We start from the raw sequence: 17,068 nt of genomic DNA on the forward strand, positions 1-17,068 counted from the left end.
CATACATACCACCTTCCTCCAACTATCCATTCATACCACCTACCTCCAACTGTCCATCCAACCATACCACCTGCCTCCAACTGTCCATCCATACCACCTACCCCCCACTGTCCATCCATATCACCTGCCTCCAACTGTCCATCCATACCACCTTCCTCCATCTGTCCATCCATACAACCTACCCCCAACTGCGCATCCTTCACACCTACCTCCAACTGTCCATTCATACAACCTACCTCCAACCGTCAATCCATACTACCTACCTCCAACTGTCCATCCATGCCACCTACCTCCAATTGTCCATCCATACACCCTGCCTCCAACTTTCCATCCATACCACCTTCCTCCATCTGTCCATCCATACAACCTACTTCCAACAGCGCATCCATCATACCTACCTCCAACTGTCCATCCATACCAACTACCTCCAACCGTCAATCCATACCACCTTCCTCCAACTATCAATTCATACCACCTACCTCCAACTGTCCATCCATACACACTGCCTCCAACTCTCCATCCATCCATACCACCTACCTCCAACTGTCCATACGTACAACCAACATCGAACTGTCCATCCATACCACCTGCCTCCAAATGTCCATCCATACCACCTGGCCCCAACTGTCCATCCATCCTTAGAACCTACCTCCAACAGTCCATCCATACCACCTACCTCCAACAGTCAATCCATACCACCTACGGGCAACTGCCCATCCATACCACCTGCCTCCAACTGTCCATCCATACATAACACCTACCTACAAATTTCCATCCATACCACCTACCGCCAATTGTCCATCTATCCATACCACCTACCTCGAACTGTCCATTCTTACCACCTTCCTCCAACTATCCATCCACACCACCTACTTCCAACTGTCCATCCATCCATACCACCTACCTCCAACTGTCCATCCATACCACCTACCTCCAACCATCAATCCATACCACCTTCCTCCAACTATCAATTCATACCACCTGCTTCCAACTGTCCATCCATACCACCAAGCCCCAAATGTCCATCCATCCTTAGAACCTACCTCCAACTGTCCATCCATTCACACCACCTGCCTCCAACTGTCCATCCATACTACCTACCTCCAATTTTCCATCCACACCACCTACTTCCAACTGTTCATCCATACCACCTATCTCCAACTGTCCATCCATACCACCTGCCTAGAACTGTCCATCCATACCAGCTACCTCCAACCGTCAATCCATACCACCTACCTCCAACTGTCCAACCATCCATACCACCTACCTCGAACTGTCCATTCCTACCACCTTCCTCCAACGATCAATTCATACCACCTACCTCCAACTGTCCATCCATACCACCTGGCCCCAACTGTCCACCCATCAATACCACCTACCTCCAACTGTCCATCCATACCACCTGGCCCCAACTGTCCATCCATCCTTAGAACCTACCTCCAATTGTCCGTCTATCCATACCACCTACATCCAACTGTCCAACCATACAAACCACCTAACTCGAACTGTCCATTCTTACCACCTTCCTCCAACTGTCCGTCCATACCACCTACCTCCAACAGTCCATCCATCCACAACACCTACCTCCAACTGTCTATCCATACCACCTACATCCAACTGTCCAACCATCCATACCACCTACCTCGAACTGTCCATTCTTACCACCTGGCCCCAACTGTCCATCCATCCTTAAGACCTACATCCAACTGTCCATCCATCCACACCACCTGGCCCCAACTGTCCATCCATCCATACCACCTAGCTCCAACTCTCCATCCATCCATACCACCTACCTCCAACTGTCCATACGTACAAACAACATCGAACTGCCCATCCATACCACCTGCCTCCAACTGTCCATCCATACCACCTTCCTCCAACTGCCGATCCATACCACAAGCCTTCAACTGTCCATCCATTCCAACTACCTCCATTGTCCATCCATACCTCCTACCTCCAACTGTCCATCCATCCATACCTCCTGACTCCATCTGTCCATCCATCCATACCACCTACCTCCAACTGTCCATCCATACCACCTGGCCCCAACTGTCCATCCATCCTTAGAACCTACCTCCAACTGTCCATCCATCCACACCACCTGCCTCCAACTGTCCATCCATACCACCTACCCCCCACTGTCCATTCATACTACCTACCTCCAATTTTCCATCCACATAACCTACTTCCAACTGTCCATCCATACCACCTATCTCCAACTGTCCATCCATACCACCTGCCTAGAACTGTCCATCCATACCACCTACCTCCAACCGTCAATCCATACCACCTACCTCCAACTGTCCATCCATACCACATACCTCCAATTGTCCATCTATCCATACCACCTACATCCAACTGTCCAACCATCCATACCACCTGCCTCAAACTGTCCATCCATAGCACCTGCCTCCAACTGTCCATCCATATAACCTACCTCCAACTGTCCATCCATACCACGTACCTCCATCTGTCCATCCATACCACCTACCTCCAACTGTCCATCCATCCATACCACCTGCCTCCAACTGTCCATCCATACCACCTTCCTCCATCTGTCCATCCATACCACCTACCTCCAATTGTCCATCTATCCATACCACCTACATCCAACTGTCCAACCATCCATACCACCTACCTCGAACTGTCCATTCTTACCACCTTCCTCCAACTAACAAATTCATACCACCTACCTCCAATTGTCCATCCATACCACTTGGCACCAACTGTCCATCCATTCTTAGGACCTACCTCCAACAGTCCATCCATCCACACCACCTGGCCCCAACTGTCCAACCATCCATACCACCTAGCTCCAACTCTCAATCCATCCATACCACCTACCTCCAACTGTCTATATGTACAAACAACATCGAACTGCCCGTCCATACCACCTGCCTCAAACTGTCCATCCATAGCACCTGCCTCCAACTGTCCATCCATATAACCTACCTCCAACTGTCCATCCATACCACGTACCTCCATTTGTCCATCCATACCACCTAACTCCAACTGTCCATCCATCCATACAACCTGCCTCCAACTGTCCATCCATACCACCTTCCTCCATCTGTCCATCCATACCACCTACCTCCAATTGTCCATCTATCCATACCACCTACATCCAACTGTCCAACCATCCATACCACCTACCTCGAACTGTCCATTCTTACCACCTTCCTCCAACTAACAAATTCATACCACCTACCTCCAATTGTCCATCCATACCACTTGGCACCAACTGTCCATCCATTCTTAGGACCTACCTCCAACTGTCCATCCATCCACACCACCTGGCCCCAACTGTCCAACCATCCATACCACCTAGCTCCAACTCTCCATCCATCCATGCCACCTACCTCCAACTGTCTATATGTACAAACAACATCGAACTGCCCATCCATAACACCTGCCTCCAACTGTCCATCCATACCAACTTCCTCCAACTGCCCATCCTTACCACAAGCCTCCAACTGTCCATCCATACCAACTACCACCATAGTCCATCCATACCACCTACCTCCAACTGTCCATCCATCCATACCTCCTGCCTCCATCTGTCCATCCATCCATACCAACTACCTCCAACTGTCCATCCATACCACCTGGCCCCAACTGTCCATCCATCCTTAGAACCTACCTCCAACTGTCCATCCAACCACACCACCTGCCTCCAACTGTCCATCCATACCACCTAACCCCCACTGTCCATCCAAACTACCTACCTCCAATTTTCCATCCACATAACCTACTTCCAAATGTCCATCCATACCACCTATCTCCAACTGTCCATCCATACCACCTGCCTAGAACTGTCCATCCATAACACCTACCACCAACCGTCAATCCATACCACCTACCTCCAACTGTCCATCCATACCACCTACCTCCAATTGTCCATCTATCCATTCCACCTACATCCAACTGTCCATTCGTACCACCTTCCTACAACTATCAATTCATACCACCTACCTCCAACTGTCAATCCATACCACCTGGCCCCAACTGTCCATCCATCCTTAGAACCTACCACCAACTGTCCATCCATACAACCTACCTCCAACTGTCCATCCATACCACCTTCCTCCATCTGTCCATCCATACAACCTACTTCCAACTGCGCATCCATCACACCTACCTCCAACTGTCCATCCATACCACCTACCTCCAACCGTCAATGATTACCACCTTCCTCCAACTATCAATTCATACCACCTGCCACCAAATGTCCATCCATCCTTAGAACCTACCTCCAACTGTCCATCCATCCACACCACCTGCCTCCAACTGTCCATTCGTACCACCTTCCTACAACTATCAATTCATACCACCTACCTCCAACTGTCAATCCATACCACCTGGCCCCAACTGTCCATCCACCCTTAGAACCTACCACCAACTGTCCATCCATACAAACTACCTCCAACTGTCCATCCATACCACCTTCCTCCATCTGTCCATCCATACAACCTACTTCCAACTGCGCATCCATCACACCTACCTCCAACTGTCCATCCATACCACCTACCTCCAACCGTCAATGATTACCACCTTCCTCCAACTATCAATTCATACCACCTGCCACCAAATGTCCATCCATCCTTAGAACCTACCTCCAACTGTCCATCCATCCACACTACCTACCTCCAATTTTCCATCCACACCACCTACTTCCAACTGTTCATCCATACCACCTATCTCCAACTGTCCATCCATACCACCCGCCTAGAACTGTCCATCCATACCACCTATCCAACCGTCAATCCATACCAGCTACCTCCAACTGTCCATCCATACCACCTACCTCCAATTGTCCATCTATCCATACCACCTACATCCAACTTTCCAACCATCCATACCACCTACCTCGAACTGTCCATTCTTACCACCTTCCTACAACTATCAATTCATACCACCTACCTCCAACTGTCCATCCATACCACCTGGCCCCAACTGTCCATTCATCCTCAGAACCTACCTCCAACTATCCATCAATCCACACCACCTGCCTCCAACTGTCCATCCATACTACCTACATCCATTTTTCCATCCACACCACCTACTTCCAACTGTCGATCCATACATACCACCTGCCTCCAACATTCCATCCATCCATACCACCTACCTCCAACAGTCCATCCATCCACAACACCTACCTCCAACTGTCTATCCATACCACCTACATCCAACTGTCCAACCATCCATACCTCCTACCTCGAACTGTCCATTCTTACCACCTGGCCCCAACTGTCCATCCATCCTTAGGACCTACATCCAACTGTCCATCCATCCACACCACCTGGCCCCAACGGTCCATCCATCCATACCACCTAGCTCCAACTCTCCATCCATCCATACCACCTACCTCCAACTGTCCATACGTACAAACAACATCGAACTGCCCATCCAGACCACCTGCCTCCAACTGTCCATCCATACCACCTTCCTCCAACTGCCCATCCATACCACAAGCCTTCAACTGTCCATCCATACCAACTACCTCCATTGTCCATCCATACCTCCTACCTCCAACTGTCCATCCATCCATACCTCCTGCCTCCAACTGTCCATCCATACCACCTGGCCCCAACTGTCCATCCATCCTTAGAACCTACCTCCAACTGTCCATCCATCCACACCACCTGCCTCCAACTGTCCATCCATACCACCTACCCCCCAACTGTCCATTCATACTACCTACCTCCAATTTTCCATCCACATAACCTACTTCCAACTGTCCATCCATACCACCTATCTCCAACTGTCCATCCATACCACCTACCTCCAACCGTCAATCCATACCACATACCTCCAACTGTCCATCCAAACATACCAACTACCTCCAACTCTCCATACATACCACCAGCCTCCAACAGTCCATCCATCCATACCACCTGCCTCCAACTGTCCATCCATACATACCACCTACCTCCAACTTTCCATCCATACCACCTACCCCCCACTGTCCATCCATACCACCTGCCTCCAACTGTCCAACCATCCATACCACCTGCCTCGAACTGTCCATTCTTACCACATTCCTCCAACTATCCATTCATAGCACCTACCTCCAACTGTCCATCCAACCATACCACCTGCCTCCAACTGTCCATCTATACCACCTACCCCCCACTGTCCATCCATAACACCTGCCTCCAACTGTTCATCCATACCAGCTTCCTCCATCTGTCCATCCATACAACCTACCCCCAACTGTGCATCCTTCACACCTACCTCCAACTGTCCATCCATACAACCTACCTCCAACCGTCAATCCATACCACCTACCTCCAACTGTCCATCCATGCCACCTACCTCCAATTGTCCATCCATACACCCTGCCTCCAACTGTCCATCCATACCACCTTCCTCCATCTGTCCATCCATACAACCTACTTCCAACTGCGCATCCATCACACCTACCTCCAACTGTCCATCCATACAACCTACCTCCAACTATCAATTCATACCATCAAACTCCAACTGTCCATCCATACCACCTACCTGCAATTGTCCATCTATCCATACCACCTACATCCAACTTTCCAACCATCCATACCACCTACCTCGAACTGTCCATTCGTACCACCTTCCTACAACTATCAATTCATACCACCTACCTCCAACTGTTCATCCATACCACCTGGCCCCAACTGTCCATTCATCCTCAGAACCTACCTCCAACTATCCATCCATCCACACCACCTGCCTCCAACTGTCCATCCATACTACCTACCTCCAATTTTCCATCCACACCACCTACTTCCAACTGTTCATCCATACCACCTATCTCCAACTGTCCATCCATACCACCTGCCTAGAACTGTCCATCTATACCACCTACCTCCAACCGTCAATCCATACCACCTACCTCCAACTGTCCATCCATACCACCTACCTGCAATTGTCCATCTATCCATACCACCTACATCCAACTTTCCAAACATCCACCACCTACCTCGAACTGTCCATTCTTACCACCTTCCTACAACTATCAATTCACACCACCTGCCTCCAACTGTCCATCCATACTACCTACATCCATTTTTCCATCCACACCACCTACTTCCAACTGTCGATCCATCCATACCACCTGCCTCCAACTGTCCATCCATCCACACTACCTACCTCCAATTTTCCATCCACACCACCTACTTCCAACTGTTCATCCATACCACCTATCTCCAACTGTCCATCCATACCACCCGCCTAGAACTGTCCATCCATACCACCTATCCAACCGTCAATCCATACCAGCTACCTCCAACTGTCCATCCATACCACCTACCTCCAATTGTCCATCTATCCATACCACCTACATCCAACTTTCCAACCATCCATACCACCTACCTCGAACTGTCCATTCTTACCACCTTCCTACAACTATCAATTCATACCACCTACCTCCAACTGTCCATCCATACCACCTGGCCCCAACTGTCCATTCATCCTCAGAACCTACCTCCAACTATCCATCAATCCACACCACCTGCCTCCAACTGTCCATCCATACTACCTACATCCATTTTTCCATCCACACCACCTACTTCCAACTGTCGATCCATACATACCACCTGCCTCCAACATTCCATCCATCCATACCACCTACCTCCAACAGTCCATCCATCCACAACACCTACCTCCAACTGTCTATCCATACCACCTACATCCAACTGTCCAACCATCCATACCTCCTACCTCGAACTGTCCATTCTTACCACCTGGCCCCAACTGTCCATCCATCCTTAGGACCTACATCCAACGGTCCATCCATCCATACCACCTAGCTCCAACTCTCCATCCATCCATACCACCTACCTCCAACTGTCCATACGTACAAACAACATCGAACTGCCCATCCAGACCACCTGCCTCCAACTGTCCATCCATACCACCTTCCTCCAACTGCCCATCCATACCACAAGCCTTCAACTGTCCATCCATACCAACTACCTCCATTGTCCATCCATACCTCCTACCTCCAACTGTCCATCCATCCATACCTCCTGCCTCCAACTGTCCATCCATACCACCTGGCCCCAACTGTCCATCCATCCTTAGAACCTACCTCCAACTGTCCATCCATTCTCACCACCTGCCTCCAACTGTCCATCCATACCACCTACCCCCCAACTGTCCATTCATACTACCTACCTCCAATTTTCCATCCACATAACCTACTTCCAACTGTCCATCCATACCACCTATCTCCAACTGTCCATCCATACCACCTACCTCCAACCGTCAATCCATACCACATACCTCCAACTGTCCATCCAAACATACCAACTACCTCCAACTCTCCATACATACCACCAGCCTCCAACAGTCCATCCATCCATACCACCTGCCTCCAACTGTCCATCCATACATACCACCTACCTCCAACTTTCCATCCATACCACCTACCCCCCACTGTCCATCCATACCACCTGCCTCCAACTGTCCAACCATCCATACCACCTGCCTCGAACTGTCCATTCTTACCACATTCCTCCAACTATCCATTCATAGCACCTACCTCCAACTGTCCATCCAACCATACCACCTGCCTCCAACTGTCCATCTATACCACCTACCCCCCACTGTCCATCCATAACACCTGCCTCCAACTGTTCATCCATACCAGCTTCCTCCATCTGTCCATCCATACAACCTACCCCCAACTGTGCATCCTTCACACCTACCTCCAACTGTCCATCCATACAACCTACCTCCAACCGTCAATCCATACCACCTACCTCCAACTGTCCATCCATGCCACCTACCTCCAATTGTCCATCCATACACCCTGCCTCCAACTGTCCATCCATACCACCTTCCTCCATCTGTCCATCCATACAACCTACTTCCAACTGCGCATCCATCACACCTACCTCCAACTGTCCATCCATACAACCTACCTCCAACTATCAATTCATACCATCAAACTCCAACTGTCCATCCATACCACCTACCTGCAATTGTCCATCTATCCATACCACCTACATCCAACTTTCCAACCATCCATACCACCTACCTCGAACTGTCCATTCTTACCACCTTCCTACAACTATCAATTCATACCACCTACCTCCAACTGTTCATCCATACCACCTGGCCCCAACTGTCCATTCATCCTCAGAACCTACCTCCAACTATCCATCCATCCACACCACCTGCCTCCAACTGTCCATCCATTCACACCACCTGCCTCCAACTGTCCATCCATACTACCTACCTCCAATTTTCCATCCACACCACCTACTTCCAACTGTTCATCCATACCACCTATCTCCAACTGTCCATCCATACCACCTGCCTAGAACTGTCCATCTATACCACCTACCTCCAACCGTCAATCCATACCACCTACCTCCAACTGTCCATCCATACCACCTACCTGCAATTGTCCATCTATCCATACCACCTACATCCAACTTTCCAAACATCCACCACCTACCTCGAACTGTCCATTCTTACCACCTTCCTACAACTATCAATTCATACCACCTACCTCCAACTGTCCATCCATTCCACCTGGCCCCAACTGTCCATTCATCCTCAGAACCTACCTCCAACTATCCATCCATCCACACCACCTGCCTCCAACTGTCCATCCATACTAACTACATCCATTTTTCCATCCACACCACCTACTTCCAACTGTCGATCCATCCATACCACCTGCCTCCAACTATCCAACCATCCATACCACCTACCTCGAACTGTCCATTCTTACCACCTTCCTCCAACTATCCACTCATACCACCTACCTCCAACTGTCCATCCAACCATACCACCTGCCTCCAACCATCAATCCATACCACCTTCCTCCAACTATCAATTCATACCACCTGCTTTCAACTGTCCATCCATACCACCAAGCCCCAAATGTCCATCCATCCTTAGAACCTACCTCCAACTGTCCATCCATTCACACCACCTGCCTCCAACTGTCCATCCATAACTACCTACCCTCCAATTTTCCATCCACACCACCTACTTCCAACTGTTCATCCATAACACCTATCTCCAACTGTCCATCCATACCACCTGCCTAGAACTGTCCATCCATACCAGCTACCTCCAACCGTCAATCCATACCACCTACCTCCAACTGTCCAACCATCCACACCACCTACTTCCAACTGTCCATCCATCCATACCACTTACCTCCAACTGTCCATCCATACCACCTACGTCCAACCATCAATCCATACCACCTTCCTCCAACTATCAATTCATACCACCTGCTTTCAACTGTCCATCCATACCACCAAGCCCCAACTGTCCATCCATCCTTAGAACCTACCTCCAATTGTCCGTCTATCCATACCACCTACATCCAACTGTCCAACCATACATACCACCTAACTCGAACTGTCCATTCTTACCACCTTCCTCCAACTGTCCATCCATACCACCTACCTCCAACAGTCCATCCATCCACAACACCTACCTCCAACTGTCTATCCATACTACCTACATCCATTTTTCCATCCACACCACCTACTTCCAACTGTCGATCCATACATACCACCTGCCTCCAACATTCCATCCATCCATACCACCTACCTCCAACTGTCCATCCATCCACACCACCTGCCTCCAACTGTCCATCCATACCACCTACCCCCCAACTGTCCATTCATACTACCTACCTCCAATTTTCCATCCACATAACCTACTTCCAACTGTCCATCCATACCACCTATCTCCAACTGTCCATCCATACCACCTACCTCCAACCGTCAATCCATACCACATACCTCCAACTGTCCATCCAAACATACCAACTACCTCCAACTCTCCATACATACCACCAGCCTCCAACAGTCCATCCATCCATACCACCTGCCTCCAACTGTCCATCTATACATACCACCTACCTCCAACTTTCCATCCATACCACCTACCCCCCACTGTCCATCCATACCACCTGCCTCCAACTGTCCAACCATCCATACCACCTGCCTCGAACTGTCCATTCTTACCACATTCCTCCAACTATCCATTCATAGCACCTACCTCCAACTGTCCATCCAACCATACCACCTGCCTCCAACTGTCCATCTATACCACCTACCCCCCACTGTCCATCCATAACACCTGCCTCCAACTGTTCATCCATACCAGCTTCCTCCATCTGTCCATCCATACAACCTACCCCCAACTGTGCATCCTTCACACCTACCTCCAACTGTCCATCCATACAACCTACCTCCAACCGTCAATCCATACCACCTACCTCCAACTGTCCATCCATGCCACCTACCTCCAATTGTCCATCCATACACCCTGCCTCCAACTGTCCATCCATACCACCTTCCTCCATCTGTCCATCCATACAACCTACTTCCAACTGCGCATCCATCACACCTACCTCCAACTGTCCATCCATACAACCTACCTCCAACTATCAATTCATACCATCAAACTCCAACTGTCCATCCATACCACCTACCTGCAATTGTCCATCTATCCATACCACCTACATCCAACTTTCCAACCATCCATACCACCTACCTCGAACTGTCCATTCTTACCACCTTCCTACAACTATCAATTCATACCACCTACCTCCAACTGTTCATCCATACCACCTGGCCCCAACTGTCCATTCATCCTCAGAACCTACCTCCAACTATCCATCCATCCACACCACCTGCCTCCAACTGTCCATCCATACTACCTACCTCCAATTTTCCATCCACACCACCTACTTCCAACTGTTCATCCATACCACCTATCTCCAACTGTCCATCCATACCACCTGCCTAGAACTGTCCATCTATACCACCTACCTCCAACCGTCAATCCATACCACCTACCTCCAACTGTCCATCCATACCACCTACCTGCAATTGTCCATCTATCCATACCACCTACATCCAACTTTCCAAACATCCACCACCTACCTCGAACTGTCCATTCTTACCACCTTCCTCCAACTATCAATTCATACCACCTGCTTTCAACTGTCCATCCATACCACCAAGCCCCAAATGTCCATCCATCCTTAGAACCTACCTCCAACTGTCCATCCATTCACACCACCTGCCTCCAACTGTCCATCCATACTACCTACCTCCAATTTTCCATCCACACCACCTACTTCCAACTGTTCATCCATAACACCTATCTCCAACTGTCCATCCATACCACCTGCCTAGAACTGTCCATCCATACCAGCTACCTACAACCGTCAATCCATACCACCTACCTCCAACTGTCCAACCATCCACACCACCTACTTCCAACTGTCCATCCATCCATACCACTTACCTCCAACTGTCCATCCATACCACCTACCTCCAACCATCAATCCATACCACCTTCCTCCAACTATCAATTCATACCACCTGCTTTCAACTGTCCATCCATACCACCAAGCCCCAACTGTCCATCCATCCTTAGAACCTACCTCCAATTGTCCGTCTATCCATACCACCTACATCCAACTGTCCAACCATACATACCACCTAACTCGAACTGTCCATTCTTACCACCTTCCTCCAACTGTCCATCCATACCACCTACCTCCAACAGTCCATCCATCCACAACACCTACCTCCAACTGTCTATCCATACCACCTACATCCAACTGTCCAACTATCCATACCACCTACCTCGAACTGTCCATTCTTACCACCTGGCCCCAACTGTCCATCCATCCTTAGGACCTACATCCAACTGTCCATCCATCCACACCACCTGGCCCCAACTGTCCATCCATCCATACCACCTAGCTCCAACTCTCCATCCATCCATACCACCTACCTCCAACTGTCCATACGTACAAACAACATCGAACTGCCCATCCATACCACCTGCCTCCAACTGTCCATCCATACCACCTTCCTCCAACTGCCCATCCATACCACAAGTCTTCAACTGTCCATCCATACCAACTACCTCCATTGTCCATCCATACCTCCTACCTCCAACTGTCCATCCATCCATACCTCCTGCCTCCATCTGTCCATCCATCCATACCACCTACCTCCAACTGTCCATCCATACCACCTGGCCCCAACTGTCCATCCATCCTTAGGACCTACCTCCAACTGTCCATCCATCCACACCACCTGCCTCCAACTGTCCATCCATACCACCTACCCCCCACTGTCCATTCATACTACCTACCTCCAATTTTCCATCCACATAACCTACTTCCAACTGTCCATCCATACCACCTATCTCCAACTGTCCATCCATACCACCTGCCTAGAACTGTCCATCCATACAACCTACCTCCAACCGTCAATCCATACCACCTACCTCCAACTGTCCATCCATGCCACCTACCTCCAATTGTCCATCCATACACCCTGCCTCCAACTGTCCATCCATACCACCTTCCTCCATCTGTCCATCCATACAACCTACTTCCAACTGCGCATCCATCACACCTACCTCCAACTGTTCATCCATACAACCTACCTCCAACTATCAATTCATACCATCAAACTCCAACTGTCCATCCATACCACCTACCTGCAATTGTCCATCTATCCATACCACCTACATCCAACTTTCCAACCATCCATACCACCTACCTCGAACTGTCCATTCTTACCACCTTCCTACAACTATCAATTCATACCACCTACCTCCAACTGTTCATCCATACCACCTGGCCCCAACTGTCCATTCATCCTCAGAACCTACCTCCAACTATCCATCCATCCACACCACCTGCCTCCAACTGTCAATCCATACTACCTACCTCCAATTTTCCATCCACACCACCTACTTCCAACTGTTCATCCATACCACCGATCTCCAACTGTCCATCCATACCACCTGCCTAGAACTGTCCATCTATACCACCTACCTCCAACCGTCAATCCATACCACCTACCTCCAACTGTCCATCCATACCACCTACCTGCAATTGTCCATCTATCCATACCACCTACATCCAACTTTCCAAACATCCACCACCTACCTCGAACTGTCCATTCTTACCACCTTCCTACAACTATCAATTCATACCACCTACCTCCAACTGTCCATCCATTCCACCTGGCCCCAACTGTCCATTCATCCTCAGAACCTACCTCCAACTATCCATCCATCCACACCACCTGCCTCCAACTGTCCATCCATACTAACTACATCCATTTTTCCATCCACACCACCTACTTCCAACTGTCGATCCATCCATACCACCTGCCTCCAACTATCCAACCATCCATACCACCTACCTCGAACTGTCCATTCTTACCACCTTCCTCCAACTATCCACTCATACCACCTACCTCCAACTGTCCATCCAACCATACCACCTGCCTCCAACCATCAATCCATACCACCTTCCTCCAACTATCAATTCATACCACCTGCTTTCAACTGTCCATCCATACCTCCAAGCCCCAAATGTCCATCCATCCTTAGAACCTACCTCCAACTGTCCATCCATTCACACCACCTGCCTCCAACTGTCCATCCATACTACCTACCTCCAATTTTCCATCCACACCACCTACTTCCAACTGTTCATCCATAACACCTATCTCCAACTGTCCATCCATACCACCTGCCTAGAACTGTCCATCCATACCAGCTACCTCCAACCGTCAATCCATACCACCTACCTCCAACTGTCCATCCATCCATACCACTTACCTCCAACTGTCCATCCATACCACCTACGTCCAACCATCAATCCATACCACCTTCCTCCAGCTATCAATTCATACCACCTGCTTTCAACTGTCCATCCATACCACCAAGCCCCAACTGTCCATCCATCCTTAGAACCTACCTCCAATTGTCCGTCTATCCATACCACCTACATCCAACTGTCCAACCATACATACCACCTAACTTGAACTGTCCATTCTTACCACCTTCCTCCAACTGTCCATCCATACCACCTACCTCCAACAGTCCATCCATCCACAACACCTACCTCCAACTGTCTATCCATACTACCTACATCCATTTTTCCATCCACACCACCTACTTCCAACTGTCGATCCATACATACCACCTGCCTCCAACATTCCATCCATCCATACCACCTACCTCCAACTGTCCATCCATCCACACCACCTGCCTCCAACTGTCCATCCATACCACCTACCCCCCAACTGTCCATTCATACTACCTACCTCCAATTTTCCATCCACATAACCTACTTCCAACTGTCCATCCATACCACCTATCTCCAACTGTCCATCCATACCACCTACCTCCAACCGTCAATCCATACCACATACCTCCAACTGTCCATCCAAACATACCAACTACCTCCAACTCTCCATACATACCACCAGCCTCCAACAGTCCATCCATCCATACCACCTGCCTCCAACTGTCCATCCATACATACGACCTACCTCCAACTTTCCATCCATACCACCTACCCCCCACTGTCCATCCATACCACCTGCCTCCAACTGTCCAACCATCCATACCACCTGCCTCGAACTGTCCATTCTTACCACATTCCTCCAACTATCCATTCATAGCACCTACCTCCAACTGTCCATCCAACCATACCACCTGCCTCCAACTGTCCATCTATACCACCTACCCCCCACTGTCCATCCATAACACCTGCCTCCAACTGTTCATCCATACCAGCTTCCTCCATCTGTCCATACATACAACCTACCCCCAACTGTGCATCCTTCACACCTACCTCCAACTGTCCATCCATACAACCTACCTCCAACCGTCAATCCATACCACCTACCTCCAACTGTCCATCCATGCCACCTACCTCCAATTGTCCATCCATACACCCTGCCTCCAACTGTCCATCCATACCACCTTCCTCCATCTGTCCATCCATACAACCTACTTCCAACTGCGCATCCATCACACCTACCTCCAACTGTCCATCCATACAACCTACCTCCAACTATCAATTCATACCATCAAACTCCAACTGTCCATCCATACCACCTACCTGCAATTGTCCATCTATCCATACCACCTACATCCAACTTTCCAACCATCCATACCACCTACCTCGAACTGTCCATTCTTACCACCTTCCTACAACTATCAATTCATACCACCTACCTCCAACTGTTCATCCATACCACCTGGCCCCAACTGTCCATTCATCCTCAGAACCTACCTCCAACTATCCATCCATCCACACCACCTGCCTCCAACTGTCCATCCATACTACCTACCTCCAATTTTCCATCCACACCACCTACTTCCAACTGTTCATCCATACCACCTATCTCCAACTGTCCATCCATACCACCTGCCTAGAACTGTCCATCTATACCACCTACCTCCAACCGTCAATCCATACCACCTACCTCCAACTGTCCATCCATACCACCTACCTGCAATTGTCCATCTATCCATACCACCTACATCCAACTTTCCAAACATCCACCACCTACCTCGAACTGTCCATTCTTACCACCTTCCTCCAACTATCAATTCATACCACCTGCTTTCAACTGTCCATCCATACCACCAAGCCCCAAATGTCCATCCATCCTTAGAACCTACCTCCAACTGTCCATCCATTCACACCACCTGCCTCCAACTGTCCATCCATACTACCTACCTCCAATTTTCCATCCACACCACCTACTTCCAACTGTTCATCCATAACACCTATCTCCAACTGTCCATCCATACCACCTGCCTAGAACTGTCCATCCATACCAGCTACCTCCAACCGTCAATCCATACCACCTACCTCCAACTGTCCAACCATCCACACCACCTACTTCCAACTGTCCATCCATCCATACCACTTACCTCCAACTGTCCATCCATACCACCTACCTCCAACCATCAATCCATACCACCTTCCTCCAACTATCAATTCATACCACCTGCTTTCAACTGTCCATCCATACCACCAAGCCCCAACTGTCCATCCATCCTTAGAACCTACCTCCAATTGTCCGTCTATCCATACCACCTACATCCAACTGTCCAACCATACATACCAACTAACTCGAACTGTCCATTCTTACCACCTTCCTCCAACTGTCCATCCATACCACCTACCTCCAACAGTCCATCCATCCACAACACCTACCTCCAACTGTCTATCCATACCACCTACATCCAACTGTCCAACCATCCATACCACCTA

This window comes from Hypanus sabinus, chromosome 9 (genome assembly GCF_030144855.1).
Source record: "Hypanus sabinus isolate sHypSab1 chromosome 9, sHypSab1.hap1, whole genome shotgun sequence".
Lineage (NCBI taxonomy): Eukaryota > Metazoa > Chordata > Chondrichthyes > Myliobatiformes > Dasyatidae > Hypanus > Hypanus sabinus.